This window comes from Balaenoptera ricei, chromosome 3 (assembly GCF_028023285.1).
Source record: "Balaenoptera ricei isolate mBalRic1 chromosome 3, mBalRic1.hap2, whole genome shotgun sequence".
In the NCBI taxonomy this organism is placed as follows: domain Eukaryota; kingdom Metazoa; phylum Chordata; class Mammalia; order Artiodactyla; family Balaenopteridae; genus Balaenoptera; species Balaenoptera ricei.
This window is the reverse complement of record NC_082641.1, coordinates 124,432,763-124,451,293: the sequence shown is the minus strand read 5'-3', so window position 1 is coordinate 124,451,293 and position 18,531 is coordinate 124,432,763. Positions and strand designations below refer to the sequence as shown.

Genomic DNA, 18,531 nt, shown 5'->3' with positions numbered 1-18,531 from the left:
ATTGAGGAAAGCAGATATGCATACAACTAATAAGACCCAGAGAAAAACTGCTTTGTATATTTATACACAAAGTGCCCTGTTAGCACAGATAAGGCAGTGACAACAACAAATTCACACAGCTGGTAAGTGACAAGGCCGGGATTCCAACCTGGACAGCCTGGCTCTGTGGGCTGTGCTTTTGAGTTCTTGAAAGAGATTTAAAATTAACAAGTATCAATAAAAGGGAGCGGAACATTGGTAATCAGCAGAGCCAGTCCATCTGACTCTCAAATCCTCACACTAAAGCACTGTGATCTCCTGACTCTGTAGCAAATGCCACAAAAGTCTGAACTTTAAGAGCCGCATTCAGTCTTGGGGCCCTTTCCCCCCCTCTTCCTGGCAAATACAGCTATTGCTCTGGGGTTCCTCCTACTTTGTACATCATGCATTTTAATTTTTATAAGTTCTTTTTTTAACTGAATGAAAGATTCTTTAAATTCTATAGTGCTTTACAATTTTCAAAAGTTTCACACACATGATTTCATATAATCCCATAATAACACTTTTCTTCCCCCTACCTCTGTATTGCCCCTCTCCCCACTGGTAACCACTAGTTTGTTCTCTGTATCTGTAAGTCTGCTTCTTTTTTGTTTTATTCACTGGTTTGTTGTATTTTTAGATTCCACATATAAGTGATATCCTACAGTATTTGTCTTTCTCTGTCTGACTTATTTCACTTAGCACAGTGCCCTCCAAGTCCATCCATCCATTCTTGCAAATGGCAAGATTTCATTCTTTTTTATGGCTGAGTAGTATTCCATTGTATACATATATATACCACATCTTCTTTATCCATTCATCTGTTGATGGACATTTAGGCTGCTTCCATACCTTGGCAATTGTAAATATTGCTGCTATGAACATTGGGGTGCATGTATCTTTTCGAATGAGTGTTTTTCAGATATATATCTAGGAGTGGAATTTCTGGGTCATATGGTAGTACTGTTTTTAGTTTGTTGAGAAACTGCATATTGTTTTCCACAGTGGCTGCACCAGTTTACACTCCCACCAACAGTGTGCGAGTGTTCCCTTTTCTCCACACCCTCGCCAACATTTGTTATTTGTGGGGTTTTTTTTTTTTTTTGATGACAGCCATCCATGCTGACTGGCATGAGGTGATATCTCATTGTGGTTTTGACCTGCAGTTCCCTGATGATTAACGATGTTGAGCATCTTTTCATGTGCCTGTTGGCCGTCTGCATTTCTTCTTTGGAAACATGTCTATTCAGTTCTTCTGCCCATCTTTTAATCAGGTTTTTGTTTTTTTGATGTTGCGTTGTAGTAGGTGCTTATATAAGTTACATCACACATTTTAAAAGGAAGTGAGTGCTCCCAAGTCCATATTGACATAAATCATTTAGTTCCAGCATGAGTAAGCTAGAGGACTCCAACTGGTCTTCCCCGACGCCCAGAGAGTTTGCTTGCTTGTGCACAAAGTTTAAGAAATTAAATTAGTTGTCAGCACTTAAATATCAGGTTTTATATAACAATCCAGGTTTCTGCCATCTCCTGAACAATCAGAATATCTAGAAACATTGAACCCCTATTCCCCATGATGACAACTGAATGGAGTTTAGCTTCAAAACAGGCATCTGAGCCTTTTTTTTGTCTTAGTTCCCTCCCTAAAATCTTCTCTTACCATCAGTGGTAGTCTGGTCCCCACAGGCACTGACGTGGGAGACTCCTGGAAAGCGCTCAGTGTGTGTCCACTACTGTTACTGAGGACGTCTGGTTGTTGTGGACTGGCTTAGATGCCCAGCACTCTTAGAGCCTGGGACCTGGGTGGTGTGGTAGTCGGCAAAAAGTGGCAATGAATTTCCCCCACACCTGCGTGCACATCCCTTTGTAGCATGACTTTGCCACTTTTCCTCTCCATCCTGCAAATCTGGGCTTGGCCCCATGACTTGCTTTGGCAAATGGACGTCGGCAAGGGTGTGCTTATGCCTTGGGGTCTCCCCTCTCTGGCTACTGGGATCCCTTAGCCACCACGTGACAAGCCCGGTGCACCTATTGGAGGATGAGTGACAATGTGGAGGGATGGGTCCAGCCATGGGAGCAAGGCCATCCTAGGGCAGTGGGTCAGAAATGACCCCCAAACCAGGAGAAGTAAGAAAGCGTTATTGTGTTAACGTGGGTTGGCTTTTAGACAGTAACAGCTAACTCACAAGAAGGCAAAGACTCAGAATATCTCCCATGTGACAGCATAAACTCTGATTTTCCTGAGGGTCTTCTCAGGAAAGAGAATTAGGCATTCTCTCTCTACAAATAAGGCCTAAAGCAAGTGACTCCTCTACTTTAGTTTTTAGTGAAAAAGGACAGAATTGAAATCACTAGTGAGAGAATATTTAGGGTGTTTTTATAACTGGGAAGTGAACATTAAGGTAAATATACAGAAAACCAAGGTAAAGGTAATTTAACCAGTTACAGAAGTCATAGAACATGCAAAAAAAAATACACATAATCATACCGTTCTAAGACAATTCCTTGATGATTTTCTAATTATCAAGGTTCTATTTGTGTGCATATGAACTTATTTTTTGAAAAGTTATCAAAATGGTGATAATAAAATCAACAATAAGAAGAAAAATAAGAACAACTTCTATATTGAGCTCTTATGTACCCAGCACTTCTCTAAGGACTCATGCAGATTTTCTCCTTCAAATACTCACACCACCACATGAGGGACATCCTATTATTAGTAGTAGTATTTTTTATTGAAGTGTAATTGATTTACAATTTTGTGTTAGTTTCAGGTGTACAGCAGAGTGATTTGGTTATATATATACACACATATATGTATATATGTATGTGTGTATATATACACACACACACACACACACACATTCTTTTTTTCGATTCTTTTCCTTATAGTTTATTACAAGATATTGAATATCCCTGTGCTATACGGTAGGTCCTTGTTGTGAGACATCCTATTATTATGTCCATTTTACAGATGAGTAAAATGAGTCTCAGAGAGATTGGGTAACTTCTCCAGAATTCCAGAGCTAGGACCTAATCTGCAGTTCTATTATATATCCATGCTATTAATGTCATCACTTTACCATTTTCCTTGGGATAATAGTCATAGTAATGAAGGGATTTATATTTATAAAGCTGCCCAGAGAAGACCTGAATTTGAACAGGAGGGTTGTTTTGGTTTTTTTTTTGTTTTTCCTCATTTCTTAAATTTAATCTGACAGTTTCAAGTTCACTTTAAATTTACCATAACAGGGCTGAGCAGAGACATTCTTAGTTCAATCCACCAGAGGGCAGTATGAGGCAGAGTTTGCTTCTGAAGACAAGTTTGCCTCCTGAGCACTCCTTCTGCCTTACCTGGGGGCACTGAACTCTGGTCTCCACCTTCATTTCTATTGCTATCTTTTTGTATTGTTGGTTTTTTCATTTTAAGATGCTTAGAGATGCCCCTAGTTTTTAGAACACTATTCTTTTCCAACTAAGCAGCATGGGGCTGTGGAAACAGTGCTGGATAAAATAACCGAGAGCTTCTTTACTTGTGGTCCTGCATTTGTGATTCCCTGACATTTGGATATCACTTGGCTTCCTGGGTCAGATTCATTGACATCATGAGATGATAAAGTTAGACGAATTCTAAGGATCACTCCAACTCTCACATTCTACAATTTCTAATGTAGAAGGGGCTGTGAGTCTTAGTTGGCACTGTGTAAACAACGGTATGTAAGAAATGTCACATTTGTGGTTGTTGTCATTATTATTAGTAAACAGAATTATATGACTGAGTCTCCACCCTACCAGACTGATGAAAAATGCAGTCTGTCATCATTGGGGCTCGCTGCAACTCTCGCCAACCCTAATTGCCTCACAGTCCGTGAGTGTTACAGAGTGTCCAAGGGTCAGGGAGGAACCTACTCTTGGGGCTTCTGGCCACACTGGTCTCCTGAGGTCAAGCAACTGCTGCTTGCGTTTCTTGCTTGGAAGACCCTTGTCTAGGCTGGGAACCTAGGGCCCAACATCCATGAGTAGGTCTCGGAGTCAGGAAGGCTCTGACCCACAGCAGAAAAGATGTGTTATGGATCGAAGCCCTTCTCTGGCTGCCCACAAAGGTACTTCCTTGCTCCTTTCTCCCTAACATAGTTGCTTTCATGAGCTCACATTTTCACTCACAGGAGAGAGACGGAGGAAGAGAGAGTGAGGAGGGAGGGAGAAGAGGAGAGCTGTCCTCTGGCCACTTCTACTTGACCCCTACAAAAGTCCTAGGAAAAGGAAATGCGAAAGGCCCAGCTATCTTCATGGAAAGGAAGAGGGAAACCCTAGAACAAAACATGTTAATGTTTCAATAAATATTGTTCTTCCACCCCAAAAAACCAGAACCTAGAGTGAAGGAGGGATAATGTCTTGGGTAGATTGTATTCTCGACAGTGCCAGAACCAAGTTGCTCAGTGACTATCAGGTGGTTAATTTTCTTCTTCAGTCTGAAAGAGAAAAGGAAGAATGGGCAGGATTCGATTTTGAACCAAAATGGCAGGAATATAAATCAGGAACTAGGTGTGGATGTGAATTCTGGATCCACAGTTTCCTGGCTATGGGACCTTGGAGAATACTGACTCTTCCTTCTTCAACAAGGAAGTGTACAAATTTTGCATCCAGTTTAAAGGAATTTGCTGATTGCTTGAAACTGGCTTAACAACCCTGCCCTTGGGAATGTCCGCAGACCCTTTCATGGGGTCCTGAAGCCACGCTGGAGAAAGCCTTGGGAATTCTGTCCTCCTTGGTTGGGAAACTTCAACTCTGTCCCTCTGTCCACCTGTTCAGACCTCTTGGCCTATATCTGATCCTCTGCAGAGCCCTGTGGATTGATGCTCTTCTTTTTTTTTTTTTTTTTACTGGACTCTCTCTTTATGGCAACCTTTTTCATCTCATGTGTTGTTCACTCTGTAAACTGAGATCTTGCCCCAGGTTCAAAATTCTAAGCCAGATTCACAGCCCCAGGCCACTAGAAATGGTCAATTAAGTGCAACAAAGGTCTATTGTACCCAAGTAGCTGGACCACGCACGTACCTTCCCATCAGCAACGCACAAGGGTTACCGCTGACCCATCCTCACTAGCATTCTGTATCCACAGACTTGTCTTATTTGCCTTTCTTTTCTGCTGCTTTTTATTGTTTGTTGTTAATTATGGTAAAAGTACATGACATGAAATCTACCCTCCTAACAAATATTTAGGCATACAAAACATTTTTTTGTGTTTTTATCATGTATATCCTGATGACTAAGAAAATTTAGCATTTTAAAACAGGTTGATTAGGTTGCCTCTTTCTGAGTGGCCTCTTGGAAAACTTTTGTCCACATTTCTGTTGTTGTTTTCTTCATTTTATTAATTTATAAGTGTTCTTTATATAGCCTAGATATTAGCCCTTTGTCAAATTTATTAGCCTAGATATTAGCCCTTTGTCAAATGTGACAAATGTATATTTCCAGTCTACAGCTGATCTTTTCACTTTGTTTATAGGACCTGTTGATGAAGTTTAATGTGTTGAATCTATCTTTTTTTTTTTCTTTTTGAATTGTGCTCTTTGTGTCTTGTTTAAGAAATCCTTCCTAGAGGAAACCTGCAAAAGCCTCTTAGATAGCCTCATCCACAAGAGGGCAGACAGCAGAAGCAAGAAGAACTACAATCCTGCAGCCTGTGGAACAAAAAACCACATTCACAGAAAGATAGACAAGATAAAAAGGCAGAGCACTATGTACCAGATGAAGGAACAAGATAAAACCCCAGAAAAACAACTAAATGAAGTGGAGATAGGCAACCTTCCAGAAAAAGAATTCAGAATAATGACAGTGAAGATGATCCAGGACCTCAGAAAAAGAATGGAGGCAAAGATTGAGAAGATGCAAGAAATGTTTAACAAAGACCTAGGAGAATTAAAGAACAAACAAACAGAGATGAACAACATGAATAACTGAAATGAAAAATACACTGGAAGGAATCAATAGCAGAATAACTGAGGCAGAAGAACGGATAAGTGACCTGGAAGACAGAATGGTGGAATTCGCTGCCACAGAACAGAATAAAGAAAAAAGAATGAAAAGAAATGAAGACAGCCTAAGAGACCTCTGGAACAACATTAAACGCAAAAACATCCGCATTATATGGGTCCCAGAAGGAGAAGAGAGAGAGAAAGGACCAGAGAAAATATTTGAAGAGATTATAGTCAAAACTTCCCTAACACGGGAAAGGAAATAGCCACCCAAGTCAAGGAAGTGCAGAGAGTCCCATACAGGATAACCCCAAGGAGAAACACGCCGAGACACATAGTAATCAAACTGGCAAAAATTAAAGACAAAGAAAAATTACTGAAAGCAGCAAGGGAAAAACGACAAATAACATACAAGGGAACTCCCATAAGGTTAACAGCTGATTTCTCAGCAGAAACTCTACAAGCCAGAAGGGAGTGGCATGATATACTTAAAGTGATGAAAGGGAAGAACCTACAACCAAGATTACTCTACCTGGCAAGGATTTCATTCAGATTCGAAGGAGAAATCAAAAGTTTTACAGACAGGCAAAAGCTAAGAGAATTCAGCACCACCAAACCAGCTCTACAACAAATGCTAAAGGAACTTCTCTAAGTGGGAAACACGAGAGAAGAAAAGGACCTACAAAAACAAACCCAAAACAATTAAGAAAATGGTAAAAGGAACATACATATCGATAATTACCTTAAATGTGAATGGATTAAATGCTCCAACCAAAAGACACAGGCTTACTGAATGGATACAAAAACAAGACCCATATATATGCTGTCTACAAGAGACCCACTTCAGACCTAGGGACACATTCAGACTGAAAGTGAGGGGATGGAAAAAGATATTCCATGCAAATGGAAATCAAAAGAAAGCTGGAGTAGCAATACTCATATCAGATAAAATGGACTTTAAAATAAAGAATGTTACAAGAGACAAGGAAGGACACTACATAATGATCAAGGGACCAATCCAAGAAGAAGACATAACAATTATAAATATATATGCACCACCCAACATAGGAGCACCTCAATACATAAGGTAACTGCTAACAGCTATAAAAGAGGAAATTGACAGTAACACACTAATAGTGGGGGACTTTAACACCTCACTTACACCAATGGACAGATCATCCAAACAGAAAATTAATAAGGAAACACAAGCTTTAAATGACACAATAGATCAGATAGATTTAATTGATATTTATAGGACATTCCATCCCAAAACAGCAGATTACACTTTCTTCTCAAGTGCGCACAGAACATTCTACAGGATAGATCACATCTTGGGTCACAGATCAAGCCTCAGTAAATTTAAGAAAATTGAAATCATATCAAGCATCTTTTCTGACCACAATGCTATGCGATTAGAAATTAATTATAGGGAAAAAAACATAAAAAACACAAACACATGGAGGCTAAACAATACGTTACTAAATAACCAAGAGATCACTGAAGAAATCAAAGAGGAAATCAAAAAATACCTAGAGACAAATGATAATGAAAACACGACGATCCAAAACCTATGGGATGCAGCAAAAGCAGTTCTAAGAGGGAAGTTTATAGTTATACAAACCTACCTCAAGAAACAAGACAAATCTCAAATAAACAATCTAACCTTACACCTAAAGGAACTAGAGAAAGAAGAACAAACAAAACCCAAAGTTAGCAGAAGGAAAGAAATCATAAAGATCAGAGCAGAAATAAATGAAATAGAAACCAAGTAAACAATAGCAAAGATCAATCAAACTAAAAGCTGGTTCTTTGAGAAGATAAACATAATTGATAAACCATTAGCCAGACTCATCAAGAAAAAGAGGGAGAGGACTCAAATCAATAAAATTAGAAATGAAAAAGGAGAAATTACAACAGACACTGCAGAAATACAAAGCATCCTAAGAGACTACTACAAGCAACTCTATGCCAATAAAATGGACAACCTGGAAGAAATGGACAAATTCGTAGAAAGGTATAATCTTCCAAGACTGAACCAGGAAGAAATAGAAAATATGAACAGACCAATCACAAGTAATGAAATTGAAACTGTGATTAAAAATCTTCCAACAAACAAAAGTCCAGGACCAGATGACTTCACAGGTGAATTGTATCAAACATTTAGAGAAGAGCTAACACCCATCTTTCTCAAACTCTTCCAAAAAACTGCAGAGGAAGGAATACTCCCAAACTCATTCTACGAGGCCACCATCACCCTGATACCAAAACCAGACAAAGATACTACAAAAAAAGAAAATTACAGACCAATATCACTGATGAATATAGATGCAAAAATCCTCAACAAAATACTAGCAAACAGAATCCAACAACACATTAAAAGGATCATACACCATGATCAAGTGGGGTTTATCCCAGGAATGCAAGGATTCTTCAATATATGCAAATCAATCAATGTGATACACCATATTAACAAATTGAAGAATAAAAACCATATGATCATCTCGATAGATGCAGAAAAAGCTTTTGACAAAATTCAACACCCATTTATGATAAAAACTCTCCAGAAAGTGGGCATAGAGGGAACCTACCTCAACATAATAAAGGCCATATATGACAAACCCACAGGAAACATCATTCTCAATGGTGAAAAACTGAAAGCATTTCCTCTAAGATCAGGAACAAGACAAGGATGTCCACTCTCACCACTGTTATTCAACATAGGTTTGGAAGTCCTAGCCACAGCAATCAAAGAAGAAAAAGAAATAAAAGGAATCCAAATCAGAAAGGAAGAAGTAAAGCTGTCACTGTTTGCAGATGACATAACACTATACATAGAGAATCCTAAAGATGTTACCACAAAACTGCTAGAGCTAATCAATGAATTTGGTAAAGTAGCAGGATACAAAATTAATGCACAGAAATCTCTTGCACTCCAACACACTAATGATGAAAAATCTGAAAGAGAAATTAAGGAAACACTCCCATTTACCATTGCAAGAAAAAGAATAAAATACCTAGGAATAAACCTACCTAGGGAGACAAAAGACCTGTATGCAGAAAACTATAAGACACTGATGAAAGCAATTAAAGATGTTACAAACAGATGGAGAGATATACCATGTTCTTGGATTGGAAGAATCAATATTGTGAAAATGACTATACTACCCAAAGCAACCTACAGATTCAATGCAATCCCTATCAAATTACAAGGGCATTTTTTACAGAACTAGAACAAAAAATCTTAAAATTTGTATGGAGACATAAAAGACCCCGAATAGCCAAAGCAGTCTTGAGGGGAAAAAGCGGAGCTGGAGGAATCAGACTCCCTGACTTCAGAATATACTAAAAAGCTACAGTAATGACGACAATATGGTACTGGCACAAAAACAGAAATATAGGTCAATGGAACAGGTTAGAAAACCCAGAGGTAAACCCACGCACCTATGGTCAACTAATCTATGACAAAGGAGGCAAGCATATACAGTGGAGAAAAGACAGTCTCTTCGATAAGTGGTGCTGGGAAAACTGGACAGCTACATGTAAAAGAATGAAATTAGAACAGTCCCTAACAGCATACACAAGAATAAACTCAAAATGGATTAGATTCCTAAATGTAAGACCAGACACTATAAAACTCTTAGAGGAAAACATAGGAAGAACACTCTTTGACATAAATCACAGTAAGATCTTTTTTGACCCACCTCCTAGAGTAATGGAAATAAAAACAAAAATAAACAAATGGGACCTAACGAAACTTGAAAGCTTTTGCACAGCAAAGGAAACTACAAACAAGACGAAAAGACAACCCTCAGAATGGGAGAAAATATTTGCAAATGAATCAACGGACCAAGGATTAATCTCCCAAATATATAAACAGCTCATGCAGCTCAATACTAAAAAAACAAACAACCCAATGCAAAAATGGGCAGAAGAACTAAATAGACATTTCTCCAAAGAAGACATACAGACGGCCGAGAAGCACATGAAAAGCTGCTCAACAACACTAATTATTAGAGAAATTCAAATCAAAACTACAATGAGGTATCACCTCACACCAGTTAGAATGGGCATCATCAGAAAATCTACAAAGAAAAAATGCTGGAGAGGGTGTGGAGAAAAGGGAACCCTCTTGCACTGTTGGTAGGAATGTAAATTAATAGAGTCACTATGGAGAACAGTATGGAGGTTCCTTAAAAAACTAAATATAGAATTACCATATGACCCAGCAATCCCACTACTGGGCATATACCCAGAGAAAACCGTAATTCAAAAAGACACATGCACCCGAATGTTCATTGCAGCACTATCTACAATAGCTAGGTCATGGAAGCAACCTAAATGCCCATCGACAGACAAATAGATAAAGAAGATGTGGTACATGAATACAATGGAATATTACTCAGCCATAAAAAGGAACGAAATTGAGTCATTTGTTGAGACGTGGATGGATCTAGTGACTGTCATACAGAGTGACGTAAGTCAAAAAGAGAAAAACAGATATCGTATATTAATGCATATATGTGGAACCTAGAAAAATGGTACAGATGAACCGGTTTGCAGGGCAGAAATTGAGACACAGATGTAGAGAACAAATGTATGGACACCAAAGGGGGAAAGTGGTGGGGGTAGGGGGTGGGGGTGGGATGAATTGGGTGATTGGGATTGACATGTATACACTGATGTGTATAAAATGGATGACTAATAAGAACCTGCTGTATAAAAAAAGAAATAAAATAAAATTCAAAAACATAAATAAATAAAATTTAAAAAAAAGACCCAGTAAATCACACACCTTCCGAAGACCAAAAAAAAAAAAAAAGAGATCCTTCCTACACTGAAAAACTGGGTGGAGTCAAATTTTAAAGAGCTTTTGCTCACCTACCCTCAAAAAACATTTCTAAGATCTCTTTTAAAATTCTAAAAATTGACAATGTCTACCTGAAAGATGTTAGTTAGTTAAATGCCATTGATTCAACTAGTTGCTCATATGAAAACAATAATGACAGATTCCTACCTTACATTATACCCAAAAATCAATGCTAGGGACTTAAAAACACCATATGTGAAAAGAAAAACTTTTAGAAAAATATACAGGACGAAGAGCTTATTTTATTAAAAAGCTTTTCTTTCAAAATTCAGCCCCACTGTATTTTGTCAGAGACCCAGTATTGTAACTGCAGTGAACAAGTTGTAGCGCGGCAAAGATACATGACAGGAGTGGCCAGACACGTGGCTGTCCATGCATCAGGGCCAGATCATAAAGGGTCTTGACACTAGACCATGGAGTTGGAATTTTATCCAGACAAAACGACAGCTGTTGAGAGGTTTTACATAGGAGAGGGAAGTGATCATCGGATTTGCCTTTTAGAAAGACAGCTGCGGCAGGAATAAGGTGTAGACACTGGGAGAAGGAGAAATAGGATGGAGGGGAAAATGGTGAGAAGGCTGTTGAATAATCTAGGGGAGAGCAATGGGGCTTTGAAATGGGGCAGCAGCTGCTGTGAGGGATAAAAAAAGGGGAGAATTTAAGAGCATTTAAGGAGACAAATTTGCTGGGAGCTAGTTAATGTAAATTAGCTTTTTCCTGGCTACAAGTAATTGGCCACCTGGAAATACAGAATTGGGAGGGGCACAAAGAGAAACCTGAGTACCTATGTGAGGGCCAGTCCTGGGGTGGAGGAAACCCACTCATTATATTTTCTCCATCTCAAAACTCCTCTTCTAAGGAGATGGAAGAAATGTCTTTCCTTTGTGAGTGCACAATTCTTTGACAAGAGCATTCTAATTCTAAAAAGCAAGTTATTTGATTTTGATAACATTTCTTATTTTCCAAGGAAAAATAAGAGGCTTACACAGTGGCGCTTCCCAGTGAAGGGAAAGACACTTCAAATTCACAAAGCAAGGTGAAACTTAGAACAAATCAATTTGAGGGAATTATGCTTAACAAATGGTAAATTGTGAAATGCACGTTAGTTATGAGTTATTGCAGCTCATGCCTTTTCTGAGTGGAAACAGAACTGGGAGCTCATTACCTGTGCCAGGAAATGCCTCTCTACCCCCACACTGCCCACAAAGGCATAAAAGGTTAGTGCTGTAGAAAATGAGACAATAACAGGGGAAAGAGGGGAAAGAGGAGATTGCTTTTTCATACCAATTAGTTGGATGAAATAATATTGGTGACTTCTGTAGCAAGGGTGAATTGGAGACTGTATACGCTAATTTGAATGAAGATGTCCTAAAAATACTTACCAATGAGAAAGAGTATAGGAACATCAAACTTTTGACAGAAACTATCAAAAATTTTAGCATAATAACATAAATAACATTTATGAAGTTCTTACCACTTTCAGTGGCGTCAGTATTGTTCACTGACCACCTCCTTTATGGTGGACAATGGCTACTCTGGTTTCCAGCTTCACATCTGGATACCATATCATCAGTACACACCTCATCGGCCCAAATTTAGTTAAACCCCCCTAGTCAGGGGGATACATGTGCTGTTTTCCTTAAGCCAAAGTTAACTAAAGGAATCACTATGTCCAAGGGACCAAGATGACTTCGATTGACTTTGGCCTATTAGAGTCCACCCTTGAACCTGGAGATAAAGTCAGCTTAGCTTCAAAGTACAGGGCTATCTGGGAAAAGGCTGGGTAACAGCAGAATCATCTGAGTTCTGCTATGAACAGAGAATAGGGACTGTGTTATTACTCATAGCATTCTAAACATAGATGGGAAGGATTTGGCATGTTCTAATAGTTGATGCCTGATAAGGAAACTTAGCTGAAATATGGGTGCAAATTTGAATTCCTTATGTTTTTATACTTTTCAAAGTTCCTTTACACTGAATCGCATTTGATCCCGTAAAAACCATGGAGATTTTCAAGGGAGACAATATGATTCCCTTTCTTTTGCAGATGGAGAAACAGAGTGAGGAAGGACTTGGAAGAGAGACCATATCTTGGTTGTGAATCTATGAAAGAGAATGTGATCTAGTGCTAAATGCATAGATTTTGAAGTTGGATAGCTCTGGTTGTTTGGGCAGGATCTCTCAGAGACTCCGTTACGTCATCAGTAAACAGAGATTAAAATATCCACCACTAGTAACTATAGGAGGATAATTAAAAGGGACTCTCTGAATGGTTCTGAGGACAGGTGTAGAGAGGTTAAGGGTTCAGGTGTGAGATAGGATACCTGGTTCCAATCCCAGCTCCATCATCTACTAGTTTCATGGCCTTGGCAAGTCATTTAACTTCTCTCTGACCTTCAGTTTCTGCATTTACAACATGGGGCTGGTAAGATAGAATCAGCTTAATAGAGTTTCCAGGAGGATGAATTGAGATGATGAATGTAAAGCATTTAACACAGCATGGAGCGCCGGTGAGCAGCAAATAAGATTTAGGTGTGATATTTTGATCATGTGTTAACAAACACCCTCAATACAGGTGGTGTGGATTATCTGATGGTTCTCACCTCCAGCTGTAAAATGACCAGCAACTGTTCCTGTATCTCAAGAACCTTTCCTTTATATAACCTGAGATAGTCCTCCCGTTTTCTTGGTAGGAGTCAAATGGTGCAGGGAAACATAGGACATTTTCATTATTTCTGTTTTATCCCAGGTTGGGCTGCAGAGCGAGGTTTGGAAGCACTGGACACCCACACTGAGCTGGCCTGCTCCGAGGACAGGAGGCGTGCTCACTGAGGAGGTGAGTTAAAAACAAACCCCGACACAGATCATGCTTCAGTTATATCCATTTCCCACAGCCGGGGGAGGCTGCAGTGCTATCTTGTCCTTGTGCGAAAAAGAAAGAAGAGCATTTGGTGTGAAAACGGCAGTGGCAAAAAAGGCATGTTTGACAGCTATTTCACACTCTGGGGAAAAGCATTAGCTCTTTCCCAGAACTGAAAAGGCAGAGTGGAGACTGTCCATATGTCCAAAATGTCGGAGAGCACTGAAAGTCAAATGCAATACTTTAATGCTTAATGTATAGCTCTGGTTCCCTTTTTTGTCATCTGTTTTTAATCGGTAAGCTCATGGAGGACTGGGGTATTGTCCTGTTTGAGAGTTAGTCAACTAAGTCAAAGTATTGCATGGAGAAGTGTAGTTCTGAAGCGTTTTCTGATTATGTTTGACATTTCAGCACAAGTGCATTGATTGTTATGATTATAACTGTGACATTAAAAATGTTTATTAATTAATTCAGCAGATTCATTAAGAGTTAATTATGCTCTCTAGAAAAAATGAAGCAGAAAACACAAATAAATAAACTAAAAACAACTGTAATCTAGCAAGTTCTATGGACTCTTGACATTATAGTATGTATCCTTCCGTTCTTTTATTTTGCATTTATTTTTTCGTGAACATTTTTTTTCTAATGGGTGGTGCATATGATAGGTGTTTATATATATTTCACTGTGTTTACCTGTAATATATTAAAAACATCTCTCCGTGATAGTATGAGGTTTTTCTTTTAAAAATTATTATTATGAAATATTTTGGACATACAAAAAGGTGTAGAGGATAGTATAGCAAATGCTAAGTACCCACCACCACTTAAAAAAGAAACGTCATGACTAATTCGGTTGAATCTCTTATCACACCTGCAAAGGTAACTACACATCAAACTTTGGTATTTATCATTTTCATAAGCTCTGTGTTCTTTTATGGCACATTTATGTAGCTTTAGTATTTTTAGCACTGTTTCACGTAGTTTAAATTTTCGTCTAAGAGGTGTCAGATGGTAGTTTTTCTGTAACTTGCCTTTTATATTTCCTCAGTGTGATTTTTTTTCAGATGCATCCATGTTGATACCTGTAGCTCTGGTCATTTTTACTCCTGTATCATATTCTATTTTATAAGTATGCCATAAATTATTTGTCCATTCATCAGATGATGGACATGGCTATGCATGTTCATAGGTATGAAAGTAGCTCTATACCTAGAAAAGGAATTGAAGGGTTATAGGGTATGACTATCCTCAAATTAATTAGATGTTGTCAAATTATTCCCAAAGGGGTTGTATCAGTTCATACCCATCAGCATGTAAAATACCCTATTTCTTCAAATCTTTCGCAATTCTTTAAATATTTTTGCCTATCATACAGGTATAAAATGGTTTTCCATTGTAGTTTTAATGACCACTTTTATGATTATGCATGACAGTGAACAGATTTCATCTTTTTTTAATCTATTTGGGTTTCTTTTATCGCACTGGCTTCATATGCTTTATCAATGTTTTAAATTTATTATTACTTATTTTATAAGTAGGTAGAAAGTATATGTCTGCCGGGGTGGATACACACACATACATGTACATATGCTCATCTTTTGTCATATTATTAACAAAATCTTTGGTTTCTGATATGTAGTGTGTATGTTTTTGGTGTCTTTTGATGAACGGAAGCTTTTAATATAGTTGAATTTATTAATTTTTATTTATGTTTTTCATGTTTTACTTAATGAACACTCCAGTGTCAGAAAATTGGTTCGGGTATTCTTCTCCATGTTTTGAGGATTTTGCTTTTCACATTTAGATCCCTACCTCACCAAGAATTGATTTTTGGTTCAGTATGTAGTTAAGTTTCTTTTCGCCATATATGTCCCAGTACCATTTGTAGATAGCTTGTCATCTGCCCTCTGATCTTCAACATCTTCTCTGACTTAGATGGCTCCTTCCTATGCATGGATCTGGTTCTGACTCTCTGTTCCATTGGTCAATTTACCTAAATCTACCAATACCATGTTATCATAATTATGATAGACTTATAATAAATTTTGATATCTGGTGGTAAAAATCTTCAACCTTGATTTTCTTTAAAGTTCCCTGAGCTATTCCTGGGCCTTTGCATTACACATTAATTTTAAAACTGACTTCTTATATTCTATGAAAAACATATCAATATTGTGAGTGGCATGAATTTAGAAATTAATTTTGGAAGAATTGACATCTTTACTATGTTGATTCTTATTTCTCCATTTATTTAAATTGATTTAACTTTAAAATAAAGTTTTAAATTTTTCTTTTAAAATATTACATATCTTCTGTTAAATCTATTTCTAAAATAGTACATTGTACTACTAAAAATTACATTTGCTAATTTCTTATTTGTAGTTAAATAATGGGAATAAAATAATAATAAAGAATAGAAATGCAATTGAACACTCATTAGTTAACAAAATGTGTGTATATTATCTTTTGTTTTTAATGTAGATAATCATATCTAAATAATGAGGGTTTTGTTTCTTCCCTTTAACATTAAGTACTATGCAAGTAGATTTAGAGGCATGTCCTTAAACAAATTAAGGAAGTTCCCTTCTATTCTTTCTGTGCTAATTTCTTTATCATGAGTGGGTGTTGACTAAAATTTCATTTAATGCCTGGTTTTGCTGCATCTGTTGAGATGAACTATGTGGTTCTCTTTCAATCTCTTAATATTATGAAATACATTAATTTTCTAATATTAAACTATTCCTACATTACTGGAGAAAACGTAACTTGGTCACAATAAGGCAATAATTTTATGTAGTGCTGTGGTTATATAATGCTAATATATTCTCAGGATATTTACGTTTATATTCGTAAGTTCACCCAGTTGTTAATTTTCCTTGTTCTCACTGTCCTCAAGTTTATCCTAGCTTCATGAAATGAATTTGGAAGTGTTTTGTTTTGTTTTTTTCTATTTTCTGGAAGTCTGAAGTTTTCTCTGTGTGTTGGGATAAATTTTTAATTACTGGTGTAATTTCTTTCATGAGTGAAGTCTCTTCTCATTTTGTTTCCCTTAGTGTTAGTTTTGGTAAGCTATTTTTTCCTAAAAATAGGTGCCTCTAAAATTTATTTTAAATTGACTTGTTATGATTTTTAAAGTTTATTCTTTAATTATAGTCATAGGCTGTGTGGGCTCATGGTAACATTATTCTCTGAATTCTTATATTTTGATTGTCTTCTGCTGTTATGTTTGAAAGTTTATTTGGCTGGATATAAAATCTTTGGCTCACATTTACTTTCCTTGAGTATCTTAAATATATTACTCCATTTTCTTTTGGCATAAAACTTTGATGTTGAGACTTCTGATGGTGATTTGATTTTCTTTTCTTTATAGTTACTTTGGCTTTTTGCCTATATGCCCAAATATTTTTTCTTTTACTTTGAAGTCAGCAATTATGGCAAGAATGTATCTTGCTCAATAAACACAGAAAAAGCATTTGCCAAAATCCAATATCTTTTTGTAATAATAATAATAATAAAAGCTCAACAAACAAGGAATAAAATAGAACTTCCTCACTCTGATAAAAGACATCTACAAAAAACTCACAGCTCCCAAAGACCCCAGCTTCCTGGTATTCATGCCCTTGTGAATCTCCTCCCCTCAAGTGTAGGCTAGACTTGTTTCTAATGCAGGGGTTGCCAAACTTTTGTAAAGGGCCAGGTAGGAAATTTTTTGGGGGGCGGTGGTTGTTGGGAGTCATTTTAGAAGCTGCCTACCATGTAGTGCCTGCCAACAGGTAGGGACTTGGCAAGTATTTGCTGAGTGAGTAAATGAATAATTGTTCACATCCACCAATTTTCTAAATGCAAGGGCTGAAAGAAAAGTTGCTAGCCAAGAAAAAGCCAAATTCCTTCACCGATTATTAGGATTTGACAACTGCATCACAACTGTAACAACTTATCAACTTGTGTGATCTTCTTATTAGTAATTTCCATCATTAGGTTAAATGAGTTAGATGGCAAAATAAGCTTAGAATTGAATTCATATGTAGATCGGACAGATTATTCTTTCATGACATCAGCAAATTGGAAGAAAGTGTACTTATTTGAGATGAGAATTCACTCTGGGGGCAAGAATATTTATTGTGAATTATGTTTACAATAGGGCAGCTACAGTATCTTCTAATACCAAGAAAGACTCAAAACCTAAATGTACAAAATCCAATTCTCATCCATTTTTTTCATCTTTTCTTGATGTCCTTTCTTCAAAAGCCAAACTACTGTACCACAAAATTCTTCCTTGATCATTTAGGATCTCTCTTATAAAAACAGAACAAAACAAAACAAAACCTCACAGCTAACATCATGCTTAATGGTGAAAGACTTAATTCTTTCCTCCTAAGATCAGGAACAGAAAAGAATGACTATTCTCACAATTTCTATTTAACATTGTATTGGAGATTCTACCCAAAGGAATTAGGCAAGAAAAAGAAATAGAGACATTCAGATTGGAAAGGGAGAAATAAAGTTATTTCTATCTCAGATGACACAACCTTGTATACAGTAGTCCCCCCTTATCCACGGGGGATACATTCTAAGACCCCCAGTGGATGCCTGAAACTGCGAATAATACCAAACCCTATATATACTCTGTTTTCTTCCTATATATACATACCTATGTTAAAGTTTAATTTATAAATTAGGCACAGTAAGATATAATAGTAACAAATCATAAAATAGAACAATTATAACAATATGCTGTAATAAAAGTTATGTGAACGTGGTTTCTCTTTAGTTCTCTCTCTCTCAAAATATCTTATCATACAAATTTA

General features: G+C 37.2%; 1 protein-coding gene across 5 annotated transcripts in view; it reads left to right on the top strand.

The window, feature by feature from the left end:
- Positions 1–18,531, top strand: part of PPP2R2B (protein phosphatase 2 regulatory subunit Bbeta) — a 686,797-nt gene that overhangs the window by 139,591 nt on the left and 528,675 nt on the right. For 4 of the 5 annotated variants that reach the window (XM_059917415.1, XM_059917410.1, XM_059917413.1 and 1 more), the window contains exon 2: positions 13,613–13,699. The gene's annotated coding sequence lies outside the window, so the exon portion shown is untranslated. Of the gene's footprint in view, positions 1–10,442; positions 10,471–13,612; positions 13,700–18,531 lie in introns of those variants that run through there. The other variant, XM_059917411.1, reaches the window with a different exon arrangement.